Consider the following 20000-nt stretch of genomic DNA (forward strand, 5'->3'; position numbering starts at 1 on the left):
AGAAAAAAATGACCATACACGCCGCCATGAATGTAAGGGATTGTAGGAAGTTGTAAAGGCCTTATAGAGTATTCGATCCTATGTTCCTTTTTTTCAGGGTAGGTGGCATGGCACTCGATACCTTTTAGTAATGGGGGATTGGTAGTGTTTTCTCTCTCTCTCTCTCTCTCTCTCTCTCTCTCTCTCGCTAATTTTCTCTTTTTTTTCCTTTTCTTTCTTTCCTACTTTCATTTTTTTTCTTCATTCATTATTTTTGCTCATTTTCTCGGCTTTGTTTTCCTTCTTTCTTTCTTTCATTTTTTTCTTCATTCATTGTTGTTGTTCATTTTCTCGATTTTTTCTCTTTTTTTTCTTTCTTTTTTCCTCCTTTTTGTTGCCCATTTTCTCAACTTTTTTTTATCTTTTCCTTATTTCTCTGTCTATCTATCTATCTGTCTATCTATATATCTATCTATCTTTAATATCCGTTTGTTTACAGTAAGAAAGTAAACAAGAAAGGGTATGAATGTTTGGATGTAATAAACAGTGGAAAACAAACAAATAAACAATCTCTCTCTCTCTCTCTCTCTCTCTCTCGGCCGGGCAATCCTATCTTTTTCGCCTTCCTACATATCTTTTTGCAGTTTGTTGATATTGGTATATTTGGACGTCCACTCGCCTCCCTATATCCTCCTTTTCCCCTCCTCCTACTCCTCTTCCTCCTCCTCTTCTCTATTCCTCTCTCTTGCCCTTTTCTCCTCCTCTCCTTTCTTTCTCATCCCCTTATTCCCGTTCCTCTTCTTCTCTCCCTCTCCCTTCCCTTCCTCCTCTCAATTCCCTTCTTCCCGTTCTCCTGTTCCTCTACTTTCTCTCCCATCCCCTGATTCCCCTTTCCTCCTTCTCTTCCTCTCCCTTCCCTTCTTCCCCCCTTTCCCCTGTTCTCTTACTCTGCTTTCCTTTCTCCTCCTCTGTTTCCCTTCTCCCTTTTCATTTCCTTCTTCTATCCCTTCCCATCTTTCCCCTTTTCCTCTGTCCTCCTCCTTTCCTCTCCCTTCTTATTTCCTGTCCCTCTTTCCCTTCACCTTTCCCTCTTTCCTTTTCCTTCCCCTTCTCGCTCTCCTTCATCCCTTCCCCTTTTCTTCTCTCCTCTCCCCTTTCTCCTCCCTCCCCTTCTCCTCCCCTTCTTCTCTCCTGGTTCGTTCTCTCTCTCCATTGTCAGTTCCCCGGCCACAAAAAATATCGCTGTTCATCTGTCTGTGTTGTCATCTACCTTTTGCCATCCTTTTTCCACCTTTTTTTTACCTGTTTCTCTTTTTTATCAATGATTTTACTTTCTTAACTTATTTTATGCTTTCTCATTTTTCGCCCTATTTTTTTTTCTTCGGTGTTGGTAACCTAGTGTGAGTTTTTTTGTCATTAATTCAACTTTATTTCCTCTGGTTCATCTTGCTCAGTCCTTACTTCGGCCCTCCTCTCAGTCGTTTTCGCCACTCCTAATATCCTCTTTGGTTAATAATTTCTCTCTATAAGTGGGTCTCTATAGCATATCTGAGGTCATATCTGGAAGCTGTAAAAAGGAATTATATAGTTTCATTAATTCAACTTTATTTCCTCTGGTTCATCTTGCTCAGTCCCTTCTTCGGCCCGTCTCTCATTCGTTTTCGGCACTCCTGATATCCTCTTTGGTTAATAATTTATCTCTTTAAGTGGGTCTCTATAGCATATCTGAGGTCATATCTGTAAGCTGTTAAAAAGCAATCATATATTTACCTGAGGAACCCGGAACATATTTAGGCCTATACATTTACCTGAAAATTGTATAAAAAACAACATTAACTAATTCAGGTTCGACTAACAAAAATCATCTATTAACCGATTACCATTTACAAATTACCCACCAACTCATTCCCTTTCGCACCAAGAGTTTCATTTCCCATACACGGCTATTACCGACATCCACTCACCTGTACAGTGTTCCTAAAGGTAGCAGCGTAGCGTTAGGACAGGATTTCACCCCCGCCCGAACTCGTAAGTCACAGAAAACGCTGCTTTTTTAACCCCCCTTTCAAATATTACTGAAAGGGGCATATTGGGTCGGCCGGGATAGCTATTGCCCACGCGTATTTGCATTCCTTTGTTTCCTTTATATAAGCGAAGCACGATGGGGAGTACGGTTGGGGTTTCCTTTATACGCGTGCGTGGTGGTGGTTGGAGTGCGTTTTGTATGTGTTTTGAATGTTTTATTTCTGTCTTTTCTTCGTTGATTGAGAGAAATGATTAAGTGAAGGGGATGGAAGGAAGGCGAGAAAAAAGAAAGAAATTAAAATGTAAATATAGAAGGGTAGAAGTAGGAAAATTAAAAAGGAAAGCTAAAGGATACAGAAATTTAATGAAGGAAATGTGTAGTAGCAGTAACAGTAGTAGTAGTAGTAGTAATAGTAGTAGTAGTAGTAGTAGTAGTAGTAATAGTAGTAGTAGTAGTAGTAGTAGTAGTAGTAGTAGTAAAAAATGTGTAGAAAATCTTGAAATAAGGTAATGCAAATGATTTTTAGGCCAAAATTGATACTCTTGCTTCACACACACACACACACACACACACACACACACACACACACAACCCCCTCCCCCACACACAAACAAATCCCTCCCCCTCCCCCCCTTCCTACCCCCTCCTCCCACACCTTCATTATTCCTTTGTTCAAATACCTCTCTGCCTTAATTAGCTTCTCCATTACAGGTGACTGAGCGGTAAAATGTTGAAAGCCTCCGCCAGACAGACGCTGATGATATTAATATTGAAAGATTCGGGTTCAATTACATGTAGTGAATGGGATTATTGGAACGCCGGCAAAGGGAACAGAACGGAGTGGGCGAGTGGTTTTTGCATGAGATAAATACTCGAAGATTAGATGATTATATTAAGGAAACATGGAACCTCGTAATCACCTCAGAGAAATATGAATACGAAATTGGATTAGTTTAGATGTATAAAAGCAAAATTATAATTGGTGGCACGTTGTAATAAGCGAATAACTAAATATTAACATGTATTGACGAAAGAGACATATTTGTTAACTTAGAGAATGTGTGGAAGGAAAAGGGAAATGTTGCCGGATAAGGGAGCACAGCAAAGTGGGCAAGTGGTTTTTGCATGAGATAAACACACGAAAAAAAGGTTGAATTAGGTGGTTAAATTAAGGAAACTTGGAACCTCGTAATTACCCCAAGGAAATATGAATACGAAATTGGATTAGTTTAGATGTATGAAAGTAAAATAATAGTTGGTGGTAAGTTGTAATAAGCGAATAACTAAATATAAACATGTATTGACGAAAGAGACATAGGAAAATGTTTGTTAAATTAGAAAGAGAAATGTTGCCGGATAAAGGAGCATAACGGAGTGGGCGAGTGATTTTTGCATGAGATAACTACACGGAAAAAAAATAGATTAACTTATTTGATTACAGAAGTATGGAATGTCGTAATTTGCTCAAAGAAACAACATAACTGGATTGATACTGAAAAAAAAAATGTCAAAGAGAAATGGAAAATGGATAATCTTTGCAATATGTAAATAAACGAGGATAGAATAATATTGTTCTAGATGAAATTGACGAAAGAGACATAAAAATCAGCTAACTTAAAGGGCATAAATGAAATAGTTGAGAAATAGATAAATAGACAGAGATAAAGTAAATGTGAAGGAAAAATATAATGGCAGATAAGAAAATTTTATGAATGAGCTAAATACTAAAAAAAAGAGAAATGGTGAGAAAGCTGAATATGACATAAACCTAAGAAATGAGAAAGAGAAATAGACAGAACAGAGAGAACAAACAAAAGAGAAGAGAGAAAAAAAAGAGAGAAAAAGAATTAGACAGGAAAAACAGAACAAACAAACAAGAGAAAAGTGAAAAGAAAAAAAAGACAAAAAAAATCAGATGAGAAACTAAACCAAAATCGCGATAAATCCTAAATAACAAACAATAAACAAAAAAACAAAACAAATAAAGAATAAAACACCCCCAATTCGCGACGAAGAGGGGAACAAAGCAGACCCGAATAATAATAGTGATAATAAAACTTCTCCTCGAGCTAAACGCGAAGCAAATTTAATAAGAAAATGAGAGTGAGCGAGAGGAGGGAAACTTGTGGTTCAGAAATTGGATTAGAACACGAAAAACGGGTTAGCCAAACGTAATAAGAAAATGAACTTGAGATATAACACAGCGGGGGGGAGAGAGAGAGAGAGAGAGAGAGAGAGAGAGAGAGAGAGAGAGATGAGAGATGAGAGAGAGAAAAAAAAGTAACATGACTGATTGTTGTTGTGAAGAATGAAGAACGAGAGAAATAATGAAGAACGGAAGGAAGAACAGGAAGAAGAGGGAGGGAAAGGGCGGAAATGAAAATGAAGAACTGGCGGAAGAAGGAAGAAAGGAAGGAAGAACAAGGAATTAAAAGAAGCATAAATAGAGGAATAACAAAGAATAAAAGGAATAATAAACAGCGGGAGAAAGAATAAGGAAAGAAAAAAAGGCAAAGAATGGAAGGAACAGTAAAAAAGCCGGAGAAGAATAAATAAATGAATAAAGATAAAAAAAACGAATGGAGGAATAAAGAATGGAAGAAAAAGAGCGAAAGGACGAATATATAATGGAAAGAAGAATGAAGAACGAAAGAGAGAATGAAGATCGGGAGGAAAAATAAAGAACAGAAGGAAAGAACAGGAGAGGGAGGAAATAGAAAGTGGGAAGGGAGATAAAGAACAAGAGGAGAGAAAGGAGATGAAGGAAGAAAAGAGAAAGGGAAGAAAAGGAGGAAGAGAGAAAGAGAAAGAGAGAGAGAGAGAGAGAGAGAGAGAGAGAGAGAGAGAGAGAGAGAGAGAGAGAGAGAGAGAGAGAGAGAGAGAGAGAGAGAGAGAGAGAGAGAGAGAGAGAGAGAGAGAGAGAGACGAGGCAGGCAGAAATGGAACAAGATTGGAAGACGAAATCCAAATTCCCGGCGGGCGTGAGAAGGAAGGAGATAGATGGAGGGAAGAGGAAGAAAGAGGAAGAAAGTGGAAGAAAATATAAGGAGAGAAGACTGATAAAAGAAAATAGGAAGAAAGGACGGAAGGAAGAGGAAGAAAGAGGAAGAAAGAGGAAGAAAATGTAAGAGAAGAAGACTGATAAAAGGACGAAGGAAGGACGAAAGGAAGAGGAAGAAGGAAGGAACAGTAAAAGAGGAGAGAAGAAAGGAGAGGAATAAACACAAAGAATAAACAGGAATCGTATAAAAAGAGAAGAAGAATGGAGGTAGGAAAGAAGAGAGAGAGAGAGAGAGAGAGAGAGAGAGAGAGAGAGAGAGAGAGAGAGAGAGAGAGAGAGAGAGAGAGAGAGAGAGAGAGAGAGAGAGAGAGAGAGAGAGAGAGAGAGAGAGAGGGAAAGGAAAGAGGGAAAGAAAGGGATTATAAGAAGAGTGGAAGGAAGGAAGGAAGGAAGAGGAAGAGAGAGGGAACAGTAAGTGAGGAGAGAAAAAAGAAGAGGAATAAACACAAAGAATAAACAAGAATCGTAAAAAAGAGAAGAAGAGGAATGGAGGGAGGAAGGAAAGGAAAGAGAGAAGGAAAATAAAGAGGGAAAGAAAGAAGTTATAAGAAGGTAGGAATAAACAGTAAGAATAAGGAAGTGTGAGAAAGGAAAGAAAAGCATGAAAAAGAGGTAGAGAAGAAGAGGGAAAAGGAAAAAAAAGAAGGAAAAATAGTTGTTATGGAAAGAAGAAAGGATGTGTAGGAACAGTGAAATAAAACAAAGCATAAAGAAGAAATGTAAAGAAAGAAAGAAGAGCAAGATAAGGAGATAGGAAAAAGTGAAAGGAAAATGAAGAAAGAAGGAAAAATCAGCTTGTAAGGAAAGAAGGAGTTGTAGAAAGAATGGAAGAAAAACGTGAAATAGAAAGAGAAAAGAAATATTAATGAAGAAATAAACAACGGAACGAAAGAGATATAATAGAAAAATAAAACAAAGAAATAAGATGAAAGCAGAAGAGAATGAATTAAAGCGACTCATCTATATAATATCTGATTGTTCACAGAAAGAAAGTGATTAAGAAAAGGGTCGATTAACATCTTTATGGTCGTGCAAAATTATAATGGAAGAATAAGAAGGGAATTATTAGTTAGTGTTTGTTTAGAATGAATTTAAAATAACCTTTCTTCCTCTTCATTTTTATACTCCTCCTCATCCTCCTCCTCCTCTTCCTCCTCCTCCTCCTCCTCCTCCTCCTCCTCCTCCTCCTCCTCCTCCTCCTCCTCTCTCCTCTCTCTCTCTCTCTCTCTCTCTCTCTCTCTCTCTCTCTCTCTCTCTCTCTCTCTCTCTCTCAGGGTGAGAGAGAGAGAGAGAGAGAGAGAGAGAGAGAGAGATGACATTTGAGGTTTTTGCTGAAAGCTTTTCAATGTGCGGATGAAACAGTAATGGCGGTGGTGGTGGTGGTGGTGGTGGTGGTAGTTTTTGTTTTTTGTTTTTTGGTGATAGAAAATATGAAAAAGTTGAAAAAGAGGAAACAGAAAATATAGTCGCAACTTTAGCCGTAGTAGTAGTAGTAGTAGTAGTAGTAGTAGTAGCAGAGTAAGAAGAAAATAGAAAAGAAAATAATAGAAAGGAAAAGAAAATATATGAAGAAAAAGAAAGAAACACAACACGAATGAAAAGAAGAAAGAACCCGAACAGAAAGAAGAAAATAAGCACGAACAGGAAAAAAAATGGAAATAAAAACAAAGAACAAATAATCAATAACACGAAGAAAAGGAACAAATAAATAAATAAAGGAAAACACCAAACAAAACAAGAAAAAAGAAAACGACAAAACGAACACAAAGACGAAGAAAAAGACACCGAAGACATCAAGAAAAAGAAAAAAAAAAAGAGAACACCCAAAAAGAAAAATCCAACATGAACAGGAACAAAAGAAAACAGGAAAAAAAAATACTAGAAAGACGAACCGAACAGAGCGCCAACAGACCCAGAAGGAGCGAGACGAGGAGCCGCAAGAAGAGGAGGAGGAGGAGGAGGAGGAGAAGCAAGAAGAGAAGAAGGAGGGGGAGGAAATGCGAGAAGATGAACAAGAGGAGAGAGAGAACAGAAAGAAGAGATAGCAAGAGGAGAAGGAGAGGATGAGGAACAAGAGGAGACGAGAGACAGCAAGAAGAGAAGCGAGAGGAGAAGCGAGAGGAGAAGAAGAAGGAGGAAGAAGAAGAAGAACAATCAAGAACAGAAGTTGGAAGAAGAAGAGGAGGAGAGGAAGGAGGAAGAGGAGCAGAGGAAGAGAACCGAGAGGATAAGCAGAAGGAGGAAGAAGAAGAAGAACAATCAAGAACAGAAGTTGGAAGAAGAGGAGGAGGAGAAGAAGGAGGAAGAGGAGCAGAGGAAGAGAAGCGAGAGGATAAGCAGAAGGAGGAAGAAGAAGAACAATCAAGAAGAGAAGTTGGAACAAGAGGAGGAGGAGAGGAAGGAGGAAGAGGAGCAGAGGAAGAGAAGCGAGAGGATAAGCAGAAGGAGGAAGAAGAACAACCAACAAGAAGAGGAGTGGGAAGAAGAGGAGGAGGAGAGGAAGGAGGAAGAGGAGCGGGCGGCTGAGCAACAAGGGGAGGAAGCAGGAAGCCGCAGCGCCCGTGATGCATGTTAAAGAAGATACAAGGAGGAGGAGGCGTCCCAGTCAGTCAGTCAGTCAGTCAGTCAGTCAGTCAGTCAGTCAAGGCCTTTCTCATCCATTCAGTAATTCATCCAGTTAGTCAGGTATTCATTCATTCATTAATTCAGGTCAAGTATTCATTGATTCATTCAATTATTCAGCTAGCTAGTCAGTCAGTCAGTCAGTCAGTCAAGCCGTTCCCAGTCAGTCAATCAGTTAGTTTGCTCACCAGTTCAGTATTTCAGTTAGTTACTTACTTAGTCAGTTAATAAGCAAGGAAGTCAAGACGTTACCCCACCAGTCACCCAGTCAGCTATCCAGTCACTAACTCACTCAATATGACAACCAGAAACAAGTCAGTCAACCATACAGTCAACCAGTCAGCCGTCCACTCAGACAGTCTCTTCAACCAACCCACCAGAACGCCAAACATCACTCACAACCAGTCAGTCAACCGAGAAGTGCTCAGATATTCAGTCAGTCAGTCAGTCAGTCAGTCAATTTCTCTTAGACATCACGACAGCTGGGGGCAATTCTTCCTCTCTCTCTCTCTTTCTCTCTCTCTCTCTCTCTCCCTCGGGGCAAGAAAGTGACAAACAGCGACTGACAAACACCGAAAAGAGAGAGAGAGAGAGAGAGAGAGAGAGAGAGAGAGAGAGAGAGAGAGATACACACTACTACTACTACCACTACTACTATTACTACTACTACTACTACTATTACTACTACTACTACTACTACTATTACTACTACTACTACTACTACTACTACTACTATTACTACTACGTTTCCACCCTTTTGAAACCTCCCTGATTTATTTCGCTTGACACTCGCTCGGAAAATATTCATAAATGCTAAACAGGTGAAGAATTCGGGTTGACGTTGAGAGAGAGATAGAGACAGATACATAGATAGAAAGATAGATAGATAGATAGATAGATAGATATAGAGAAAGAGAGAGTAGACATGAAGAAAACGGGAAGAACGTAGAAACACCAAAGACACCCCTCAAAAAAAGGAAGAAAAGTAGTAAAAAATGAAGGGAAGAAAGAGAGGAAAAGGAATAAAGGAAATAAGAGAGAAAAAAAGGAAGAAAAAAGAAAGAAAGAAGGAAATTAGGAAAAGAAATGAAGAAAATAAAGTAAAAGGAAGAAAGGAAGAAAAGAAGAAAGAGAAATACCCACAAATATTCTCGACTCCATGAATAAGAAGATTCTCCTAACATCGAACTCCTCTTCCTCCTCCTCTTCCTCCTCTTCATCTTCCATCCTGTTTTGTTTACCAAGCCTCTCTGTTTCTCTCTCTCTCCCTCTTCTTCGTATCCTCGGCGACATGGATGAAGATGGATGAAAATGAAAGGAAGAAGAGGAAGAGGGAGAGGAGGAGGAGGAGGAGGAAGAGGAGACTGATGGAAGAGAATGAATGGATGGCAGCAGATATGATGAAGATGGATGGAAAGGTAAAGAAATGAAGACAGATACGAGGAAAAAAGAAAAGAAGAAAAGCAGAAAGTCGATATCATGAGAAGGGAAGAAGGGAAATGGAAGGTTGGATGAAGATAAATGAAAATGAAAAAAAATGAAGATAGATACGAAGCAGGAAAAGAGAGAAAAAAGAAAATCGATATCAAGAAAGAAAAAATGAAGTATACGAAGCAGAAAAAGAGAGAAAAAAGAAAATTGACATCAAGAAAAGGAAAGTGGAAAATCGGATACTAGATGAAAAAAATAGAAATAAAAACTAAGACAAATATGAAGCAAAAATAAAACGATTGATATAAAGAGAATGAGCAAAAAAGGGAAGTGAAAAATTATATGAAGAAGAATGAGAATTGAGAAGAAGAAGAAGAAGAAGAAGAAGCAGAAGAAGAAGAAGAAGAAGAAGAAGAAGAAGAAGAAGAAGAAGAAGAAGAAGAGGAAGTAGAAGGATGGCGTAAAGTTGCTTGGGAAAGAAAATGAAAGAAAGGAGAAGTGAAAGAGAATGAAAACTGATATAGAGAGATGAGGGAAGGAACCGATATTGGAGATGAAATGAAGATGGACGGAATTGTATGAAAAAAGAAAGAAGACTCGAAATTGCAAGGGATAGGAATCGATCAGAGAGAGAGAGAGAGATGTAGATAATGAAAAAAAAAGATAAAAAAACACTTGAAAACAAAAAAAAGAGAAAAAAAAAGAGATAGGTGAAAATAGAGTATGGAAAAATGAAAGGAAAATTGACAGATAGAAATTAAATGAAAAAAAACTACATAGACATAATTAAAAAGAACGAAAGAAACGTGGATAGAGAAAAAAACCGAATAAAAAGGAGTAAGAAGGAAAGAAAAGCAGATTAAAGTCGATAAAGGATAAAGGATCGATAGAAGTTAAAATAAAGAATATAAAAGAAAATATGAAAAAGAAAGAATTGGGAGAGATGTGAAGAAAAAAGAGAGAGAGAGAAAGGACGTGATAGAAAACCGAAAACAAAGGGAAGAAAAAGAAGAAAAAAAGAAGACGGATGGGTGAGAGGAGTCGGATGGGCGAAGACAAATGAAAATGGGAAGGTGGAGGAAAGACTCGCGGCTGAGACAAACACAATGGAGGAGGAGGAAGAGGAGGAGGAGGAGGAGGAGGAGGAGGAGGAGGAGGAGGAGGAGGAGGAAGGAGAAATAATGGCACCTCCACGTTAAAGGAAGGCCAGGATAAAACTCACCTCTTCCTCCTTTTTCTTCCTTCTTTTCCTCCTTTTCCTTCGTTTGTCCTTCTCACCACCTTAGGGCAGGAGACTACAATACTTTCTTTCCTCTTTTTCATTACTTTTAGAGGGTTTTAAAAAGGGCAGAATAAGCTTGTTCCTCCTTTTCCTTTATTTTCTCATTTTCCTCCTTTTCTTTTGTCCTCAACACCTTAGGGCATTGTACAGGAGACTTTAACACTTTCTCCCCTCCTTTTCATTATTTTTAGAAGGTTTTAAAAGGGCAGAATAAGCGTGTTCCTCCTTTTCCTTTATTTTCTCATTTTCCTCCTTTTCTTTTGTCCTCAGCACCTTAGGGCATTGTACAGGAGACTTTAACACTTTCTCTCCTCCTTTTCATTGCTTTTAGAAGGCTTTAAAAGGGCAGAATAAGCGTGTTCCTCCTTTTTCTTCCTCCTTTTCCTTCTTTTGTCCTCGGCACCTGAAGGCATTGTACAGGAGACTTTAACACTTTCTTTCCTCTTTTTCATTATTTTTAGAAGGTTTTAAAAGGGCCAGAATAAGCTTGTTCCTCTTTTTTCTCTATTTTTACATTTTCCTTCTTTTTCTCTATTTTTTCATTTTCCTCGTTTTCCTCTGTAATTTTGAGCTTCTCGGAACATTAAACGAGTCGCATTTTTTTCCTTTCTCCTACTTATCTTCCTTTTGTCATTTCCCTTTTTGAGTATTAACAGTTCTGGAAATTTGCCTCGTTTTCTTTTTTTTCTTTTCTTTTGTCGTCTTTTTAATCTTTCTAAAATCTTGACTAACATTCTTTTTCTTTTCCTTCTTTAACCTTTTCCCCTTCTCGCCTTTTCTCCTTCCTTTTCTGCTCATCGCCTCAAGAGAATGTGAAAGTCAAGAAGAACAGTCGTATTACTCTCTCTCTCTCTCTCTCTCTCTCTCTCTCTCTCTCTCTCTCTCTCTCTCTCTCTCTCTCTCTCTCTCTCTCTCTCTCTCTCTCTCTCTCTCTCTCTCTCTCTCTCTCTCTCTCTCTCTCTCTCTCTCTCTCTCTCTCTCTCTCTCTCTCTCAATAGGAATCCATTACTTCTCTTTTTTTCCTTTTATCACATTTTCCTCGTCAGCCGCTATCTTCTTTTCGTTAGCCCTTTAATTAGGAGTCAGGTGAACATAATGCGACTGGTGGGCATACAGGTGTTGGGGGTAATTAAGGTGAGTCAGGTGAAAGGTGCATTAATTATTAGGTTAAGGTGGTTAATTGTGGTTTTAGTTGCTGATTTGGAAGTTAATTTTACTTTCTTTTGCTTTTTCTTCTTCTATTCTTCTTCTTGTTCTACGTGTTCTTCTTTTTGTTCTTTTTCTTGTTCTTCTTCGTCTTGTTCTTGTTCTTGTTCTTGTTCTTGTTCTTCTTTCTTTTGCTTCTTTTTCTTTTTCTGTTTTTTCCTCTTCTTCTTCTTCTTCTACTACTACTTCTACTACTACTACTACTACTACCACTACTGCTACTACTACTACTACTACTACTACTACTACTACTACCACTACTGCTACTCCTACTACTACTACTACTACTACTACTTCTATTACTACTACTACTACTACTACTACTACTACTACTACTACTACTACATTAATTAGCTTTTTACGGCTGTCATCTGTTAGGTCTCGAGGTCTTGGGCAGTATTATATTGTCTCATAATTCTGCTTTTTTATGCTTTCGTGTTTCCTTCTATTCCTTCTTTATTTTTCCTCGTTATTCCTTCTTCATCTTCATTCCCTCTTCGTCTTTCAATGTATTACCCTGCTCTTCTATGCTTCCGTGCTTCCTCTTCCTCCTTCAATCATCCTCTTTTATGCTTTGTATCCTTTCTCTTCATTTATCTATCCGACTCTTCCATCCTTTCATGTTTCTTCCGCCTCCTTTCTTTGTTTCCCTACTCTTCAATGCTTCTGTGCTTCCATGTTTCCTTCCTTCTTCATGCCTGCTCTTCCATGCTTCCGTGTTAACCTTCCCTGCTTCATGCCTGCTTTTCCCTGCTTCTGCGCTTCTCTTATCCTTCTTTGTATATCTCTCTTCTTCGTGTGTCCTTTTCCTTCTTCATTAAATAACTCTTCTATACTTCCCGGTTTCCTATTCATCCCTGCTCTTCCATGCTTCCGTGTTTCCTATTTCTCCCTGCTTTTCCATGCTTTCGTGTTTACCTTCCCTGCTTCATGCCTGCTCTTCCCTGCTTCCACGTTTCCTCCCTCCTTCAGCCGTGTCCCGGTTTATAGGTTCGACTTCACTTTGTCGAACATTTCTGGCGCGCTGCTCGCCGCTTTATGATACTAATCTCCGAGGTTGGAAGTCATTAAGGGGGGGTTATATACCAGGCCTCTCCCCCTTACCCTCCTTCCCCTCCTTCCCCTCCTTACCCTCTTCCTTCTTTCCTTCCTCCCTTCGTCATTCCGCCTCTCCTTCCCTCTCTCTCTCTCTCTCTCCATCCGTTTTCCTTCCTTTCATTCTTCCTTGTCTCCGTTTTCCTTTTCGTCTTTCCTCTTTCGTTTCCTTACTTTCCTTTCGTCCCCTACCTATCTCCTTTTCATATCCCTCCTTCCTCCTTCTCTTCGTTCTTTTTCCTTTCGTGTTTCCTCTTTTGTTTTGTTTCTCCCTCGTTTTCTTTCTTTCTCTCCCTCCCCACACGTACCCTCCCTTATTTCCTTCCTTCAATTCTTTCCTCTCTTAGTTTGTTCTCTTCCTCTCTCCTCTTTCCTTATCTTCGTCCGTGTTTCTTTCTTCTCTCCTCTTTTGTTTTTCCCGCTCTTTCTATTCCTTAATTCGCCTCGTTTTCCGTGTTATTATGTTTCTCCTTTTATCTCGTTTATTTCATCGTTTCCATTTTTTTTTCTTCCGTCTTTTTAGTTCTCATCTTTGTGTTTTTTCCTTCGATGTTTTCTTCTCTGTCACCTTCTCTCTTTCTTATTTTATTTTCACCTTCGTTTTTTTTGTATCCTTTCGTCTTCCTCTTCCTCCCTCCTCTCATATTTCTTTCCATCTCTTCAATCTCCTTTTTCCTTTTCTCTTTGTGTTTCCCTTTTGCTTCTTCTCTTCCTGTCTCTCATTGCGTTTTCCTTCATATCTCCTTTCATCTTCTTTCTTCTCCACTTTCTCCTTTTCATCTTCCTCCTCCTCCCTTCCCTCCTGGTTTCCTTCCCATCCTCTCTTTCCTCTCTGATTTTTATTCATATTTCTGTCCATCATCTATCTCCTCCTCCTCCTCCTTTTTCTACTCCTCCAACTCTCCCTAATTCTTTTCGTTCTTTTTTTATTTTCTCTTTCGTTATCCTCGTCGTCTTTCTGATTCTTCGACTCTCCCTCTTTCTTTTTGTCATTTTTCCTTCTTCTCTTTCTTCATCTTCTTTTTTTCCTTCGTCCTCTCCTTCGCCAGTCACTCCGTCAGCTGTTTCATAAGGGCAATGGATTCAGGGACATATTTTTGCTCTCCGACATTCATTTTTTGTGTTATGATTCATTCATCTTCTCTTCCTTTTCAGCATCCTTCTTTATCGTCATTCTCCTGTTCCATTTTCTCATTTTATTTCACGTTTCTCTTCATCTTCCTCATTATTCTTTATTTTCATCACTCTTCAATTGCTTTATGTTATGTGCCTCTTATTTTATTTCAAGTTGCCTTTTACTTCTATCTTATTGCCAATCTTCATTCGTCTACATTATTGGCTACTATTTATTTTCTTTCTTATCGTTCATTCACTGGGTTTACTTTATTTCCTTCTTATCCTCTTTTATCTTATATTTTCTTATGCCGTTTCTTTATCTCAGTCTCTCATCCATTCATTCTATTTCTTATTGCTTCGTTCACCTCCATCTTTCCTTCTCTTTTATTTTTGTTTCTCCTTTTTATCTTATTCTTAGTTCAGTTCATTTACTTTTTCTTTTGTGTTTTCTTTCCACTCTCAGTTTATTTTTTTCTAATTTTCACTTACTTATACATTGGGTTTTGTTTTTTGGTTTGTTTTCGTTTGTTTTCCATATCTCTGTCTACGTTTTAATTTCTTTCCATCGTTTTTCCCTTTCTTATCCTCTTTTTCATTTTGCATAATTTCAGTTTGTCTCGTTTTCTCACATAATTCCTCATTGCATCTTCTTTGTTCTGTTTTCTTTCCCTTTGTTTCTCCATTTCTTTCTCCTCATTGTATTCTGAGTCTCTCTTATTTAATTTTTACATACTTCTTCATTCTGTCTTCTTTTTGTTTTGTTTTCGTTTGTTTTTCATTCCTCTGTCTCCATTCTATCTTTCTTTTCATCATTTTTCCTTTATTTTTCATTTTTTATTGCATTTTCAGTTTTTCATTGCATCTTCTTTGTTTTCTATTCTTTCCCTTTCTTTCTCCATTTCTTTCTCCTCATCGAATTCTCCTTGCTATCATTAAGCCATTTTCCTCTTCTTTTAATTATTTCCATCTCCTCTTTTTACTCTTACAAAAACCACTCACTCCGTTTCATTTCCTCTCCCGCACGCATCTCATTCATCTCCCTCCCATCTCTTTCTCATTACAGCATCACACACACACACACACACACACACACACACACACACACACACACACACACACACACGAGATTAAGGACAGTGAGGTTGGTAGGAGGAGGAGGAGGAGGAGGAGGGGCGGTCGTGGTAGTGTTAGTGAAGGCCGCTGACAACAGATGGCGTGGCTGTATCATAACTCAGTGTTTATCTTCGTAAGTTGGGTCGTTGGGGCTCTCAGCTACGCCACACCGCAACACCAGACAGCCTGCAAATGCTCAACACCTGGTAGATTTAAGCCCCTCCATCACCACCACCACCACCACTACTACTATCACCACCACCACCAGGCTCGCTTGTCACCACCATTCTCAACACCACCACAAGGAGAGCTGTTTGATATATTGGTAAGACATGTGTTATTTTGCTTATTTATTAACGCCACCACCACCATCACCACCACCATCATCACCACCACCGCTACCACTGTCTACACAAAGGAAGCTGTTTGATATATTACCAAACATATATTACCTTCACTTTTTATATATGTTTCATTCTTGTTTTATATCAGTTTTTCTTTAGTTTTGTTGATTTTAATTTTTTTGAGGTTAAGTTTGGTTTAGTAAATAGGAGGAATTGACAACAGGTAAGGTATTTAATTAGTTCTTTTAGACAGGTAGACAGGTGTATTCTCTTTAATTAATATTCCCTCTCTTCCTTACCTGTCTCCGATTTTTACTTTACTTTCGCTTTTATTTCTGGTTCTTACTTTCTGCATGACGTGATTTGGGTGAGACTGATTTTATTTATTGCTTTCTCCTCGTTTTATCCCTTCTTATATTGGTTTCTGTATGTCGTCCTCCTCCTCCTCCTCCTCCTCCTCCTCCTCCTCCTCCTCTTCCTGCATTTCCACATAGCATTCTCGGGATATCTGGCAATGGTTCTGAATAATCTGCCATGTCAAGGGAGTTTCATTGCCCATACCTCTCTCTCTCTCTCTCTCTCTCTCTCTCTCTCTCTCTCTCTCTCTCTCTCTCTCTCTCTCTCTCTCTCTCTCTCTCTCTCTCTCTCTCTCTCTCTCTCTCTCTCTCTCTCTCTCTCTCTCTCTCACACACACACACACACACACACACACACACACACACACACACACCACACACACACACACACACACACACACACACACACACACACACACACACACACACACACACACACACACACACACACACACACACACACACACACACACACACAAACGAGATTATCTTAGTATATGTTAGTGTTCTCTGCATGTTAATCTCCCCTCCTCCTCCTCCTCCTCCTCCTCCTTCTCCTCCTCCTCCTCCTCTTCTTCCTTCTCTCTCCCGGATGGCAACACGGACTAGGAAGGGAACATAATAATTGACATGAAAATAGACATTGCAAAATTTATCACCATCGGGAAAGGGAACAGATGGCGGGGAAGGGGAATCATGAATGGAGTTTGTTTCTGTTTGTTCGTTTGTGTGTTTGGGAATTTACCTGTTTATTTGCACCTGTTACTTTCTGTTTATTTTTGGTCTGTGTTTCTACCTGTTTATCCACCTGTTTTTATTTATTTTATTTACTTATACTTTTCATTTACCTGTTGTTTAATTTTGGGTCCATAAATTTAAATATAACTTTCCGCCTTTTTATTGTTATTTTTTTCCTTTTAATTTATCTGTTTTGTTTAGGGCTCGTGAATTTACCTGTTGACTCACCTGTTTTGTGTTTGTTATATATTTTTTCATTAGTTTATTTTTATTTTTGTTATGTTTTATTTTGTTAGATTGGAAATGTAATTGTTATTTTCCTGCTGAATATTTTCCCACGTAAATTTACCTGTTTCTTGCCTGTTGCTAATTTATTTTACCTTAATTTCATTGTTCATATACCTCTGTTTTTTTTTTTTTGTTGTTGTGAGCGGAAATTTTACATTATTCATTATCGTTCTGTGCCTTTCATCGGTTTTATTTTGATTATACAACGAAATTCTACCTTATTTATTTTCGTTGTATTTTATTTTATTACAGTGAGCCTTACCTTTTTTTGGGGGGGTATATAACGAAAGTCTACGATATTGTGTTTTACGTTGTGTCTCGGTTCGTTAGTCTGTGCATTAAATTTTTCCCTGTGTCTGTCTGTCTGAATGTGCGTCTTTTTGCGTCTGTCTGTCTGGCTATGTTGCCTTTTTGCGTCTGTCTGCCTGGTCTTGTGTCTTTCTAAAATAACCTCTCGTCTCGATGGCTCTTCGTTTTTACCTTTGTTTTTTTTTCCATATTTCAGCTTGTTTGTAAGACCGTTTCTCTTTGTATATATGTTGGTGTGTTTTTCTGTGTCTGTCTGTTTTTTTGTCTCGTTATCCTCATGTTTTCTTGTTTGTTTGTTTTTGTTTTCTATTGTTTTTATATTGTTTTTTGAAATGTGTGGATATGAAATGATGTTAGTTTGAAATGTTTTGGGGGCCTTTCTAGAGCATGTATTTTTTCTATATATATTTCTTTAACCTTATTCTTTGCTTGATTTCTTTGTTTGTTTATTTTCTCTCTTTGTTTTTTCCTCTCTCCGCTTTATAGTCCTAGAAAAGTGTGGATTTGTAATGAGGCTTGTTAGTTTAATGTTTGGTGGCTTCCTAGATTGTTTTTTTTTTCTTTAGTGATTTGTCTATTCTTTTTATTTTTCTTGTTTTTATTTTGTCTTTGTTTATTTTTGTTTCCTCTTCCCTTTGTATTACTTTATTTTTTTTTGTCTGTTTCTTAGATTGTTTTTAGTAAGTCTTTGTTCATCCTTTTCCTGTTTTCTTTGTCTTTGTTGATACTTCTTTTCTGTCCTTGTTTTTCTTTGTTTTCCTGTGCATTTTTATATTATTTTTTTTCATATTGTTCTTTGTTCATCCTTCCCCTTTTCCTTGTTTTCTTTGTCTTTCTTTAATATCGCTCTCTCCTTTCATTGTTTTCTTTGTTTTCTTCTCCGTTTCCATCGTTTTATCATTACTCTGAGACGATGTGTTTTTCTTTATCTTGTTTATCCTTTTTCCTACTTTCTTCGTTTTCATTGTTTTGTTTTTCCATTTCCAACATTTATTATTTCTTGGGGACGTTGCGTTTTTCTTTGTTTTGTTTTTCCTTCTTCCTCCTCTCTTCATTTTCTTTCGTTTTCTTTGTTTGCTTGCCCGTTTCCATCATTTTATTATTATTTGGGGGCGTTGTGTGTTTTTATTACAACATTGCAACCAAGTCATTAAAATTCTCGTGCAGCATTTTCTCCTTTTTTTCATTGTCGCTTCAGTGCCGCCAGGAAATATTAAAATGTCAACCTCTAACACACACACACACACACACACACCCACACACCCACACACACATTCTCTCTCACACACACACACACACACACACACACTCTCTCTCTCTCTCTCTCTCTCTCTCTCTCTCTCTCTCTCACACACACACACACACACACACACACACACACACACACACACACACAGAAGTGCAATATGCAATTCTCTCCCGGCGGAGTGTTTGCTCACTTCCACCATTATTTGTTGTGTGGTGGTGGTGGAGGTGGTGATGGTGGTGGTGAGGGTGGAGGTGGTGGTGGTGGTGGTGGTGGTGGTGATGGTGGTGGTGATGGTGGTGGTGGTGGTAATCTCTCTTCTCTCTCTCTCTTCTCTCTCTCTCTCTCTCTCTCTCTCTCTCTCTCTCTCTCTCTCTCTCTCTCTCTCTCTCTCTCTCTCTCTCTCTCTCTCTCTCTCTCTCTCTCTCTCTCTCTCTCTCTCTCTCTCTCTCTCTCTCTCTCTCTCTCTCTCTCTCTCTCTCTCTCATCGGCCACCCCCTTTCATCAATATATAACTTTTTTCTCCTCTTCGCTTTCACTTGCAGCTAATTAATATTCGTGTATATATTCACATCTACAGTTACGCACACACACACACACACACACACTTCCAAAATGTATATTCCCAAACACACTTTCATACATACATACATACATACATTCTCTACTACTTCTACTTCTTCTTTTGTCCTCTTCACCTTCCTCTTCCTTCTACTCTATTGTTTTTTTTCTCCCATTTCCACCATTTCTTCTTTACTTCCTTTCCTTCCTCCTCTTATTCCCTTCAATTTTCCTTTGTTTTCCTATGCTTTCTACCTTTTCTTTCCTTTTTTACCTCTTTTATTATTAACACTTCTTTTCTGCTCTTATTCCCTTCTATTTTCCTTACTTTTTCTTTGCTTTCTACTTTTCTCTTTCCTTTTTAATCTCTTTCCTTCTTATCATTTCCCTTCCTCTTCCTTCCTTCCTTCTCTGCACTTCCTTCCTCTTTCCTCTTTCCTTATCACTCCCTTTCTTTCTTCTCTTTCATTCTCTTCACTCCCTTCCTCACCCTTCCTTCCTTCACTTCCTTCCTCTCTCCTCTTTCCTCCTTATCACTCCCTTTCTCTCTCCTCCTTCCTTCCTACCACTCCTTTTCTTTTATTTCCTTCTATCCACTTCCTTCTATTAAACATACATTCAGTTCTACATATGTTCCTCCTATTCCACGCTTCACCCACGCGAGGACCCATTCCCCTGCGTCCCTTCCCCTCCTCCACCCCCTTACCGCTCCAGCGATTGCCCATTAGCATCCGCCCATTAACAGGCCTCGGATATCAATTGGACCCACGCTGTGTAGTAGCTCTCGTGTCCCTTTCCTCTCGCCCTTTATAGAGACTGTGTACTACGCTTCGACCTCTGCCTGGTTGGGTAATGATTGTCTTTAGTTTGTGTTGGGTTTGTGTTTGATGTTCTGGTTTTGTGTGTTCCTGGTTTTACGCTTCCTGGAAATGTTTTGTGTCCTCTTTTTGTTTTTCTTTCTCCTGTATTTCTCTTTTGGCTGGTGACTCTGAAATTCTCTTTGCTATGTTATGTTATGTTTTATTTTTTACAGCAAAGGAGACAGATCAAGGGCTCAAAAAAAACAGAAAACAATAAGAAATAAAAGATTGATACTTACTGCTCCTATAAAAAATTGGAGAGGATTGGCCGAAAAAGAAGTTGCGTTTCTTTCCAGTTTCATGCCCGTTTAGTTTTGTCTTTTCCCTTCTAATGTCGTCTGTTTTCTTTTCTTTTTGTATATATTTT

The 20000-nt window shown here is 38.6% G+C and overlaps 1 protein-coding gene across 1 annotated transcript in view; it reads right to left on the minus strand.

Moving 5' to 3' along the window:
* LOC127002120 (thrombospondin type-1 domain-containing protein 7A-like) overlaps positions 1-20000 on the minus strand; it is a 214560-nt gene that overhangs the window by 79396 nt on the left and 115164 nt on the right. The gene's annotated exons all lie outside the window — the stretch shown is intronic.

The sequence above is a fragment of the Eriocheir sinensis genome, chromosome 22 (genome assembly GCF_024679095.1).
Source record: "Eriocheir sinensis breed Jianghai 21 chromosome 22, ASM2467909v1, whole genome shotgun sequence".
Classification (NCBI taxonomy): domain Eukaryota; kingdom Metazoa; phylum Arthropoda; class Malacostraca; order Decapoda; family Varunidae; genus Eriocheir; species Eriocheir sinensis.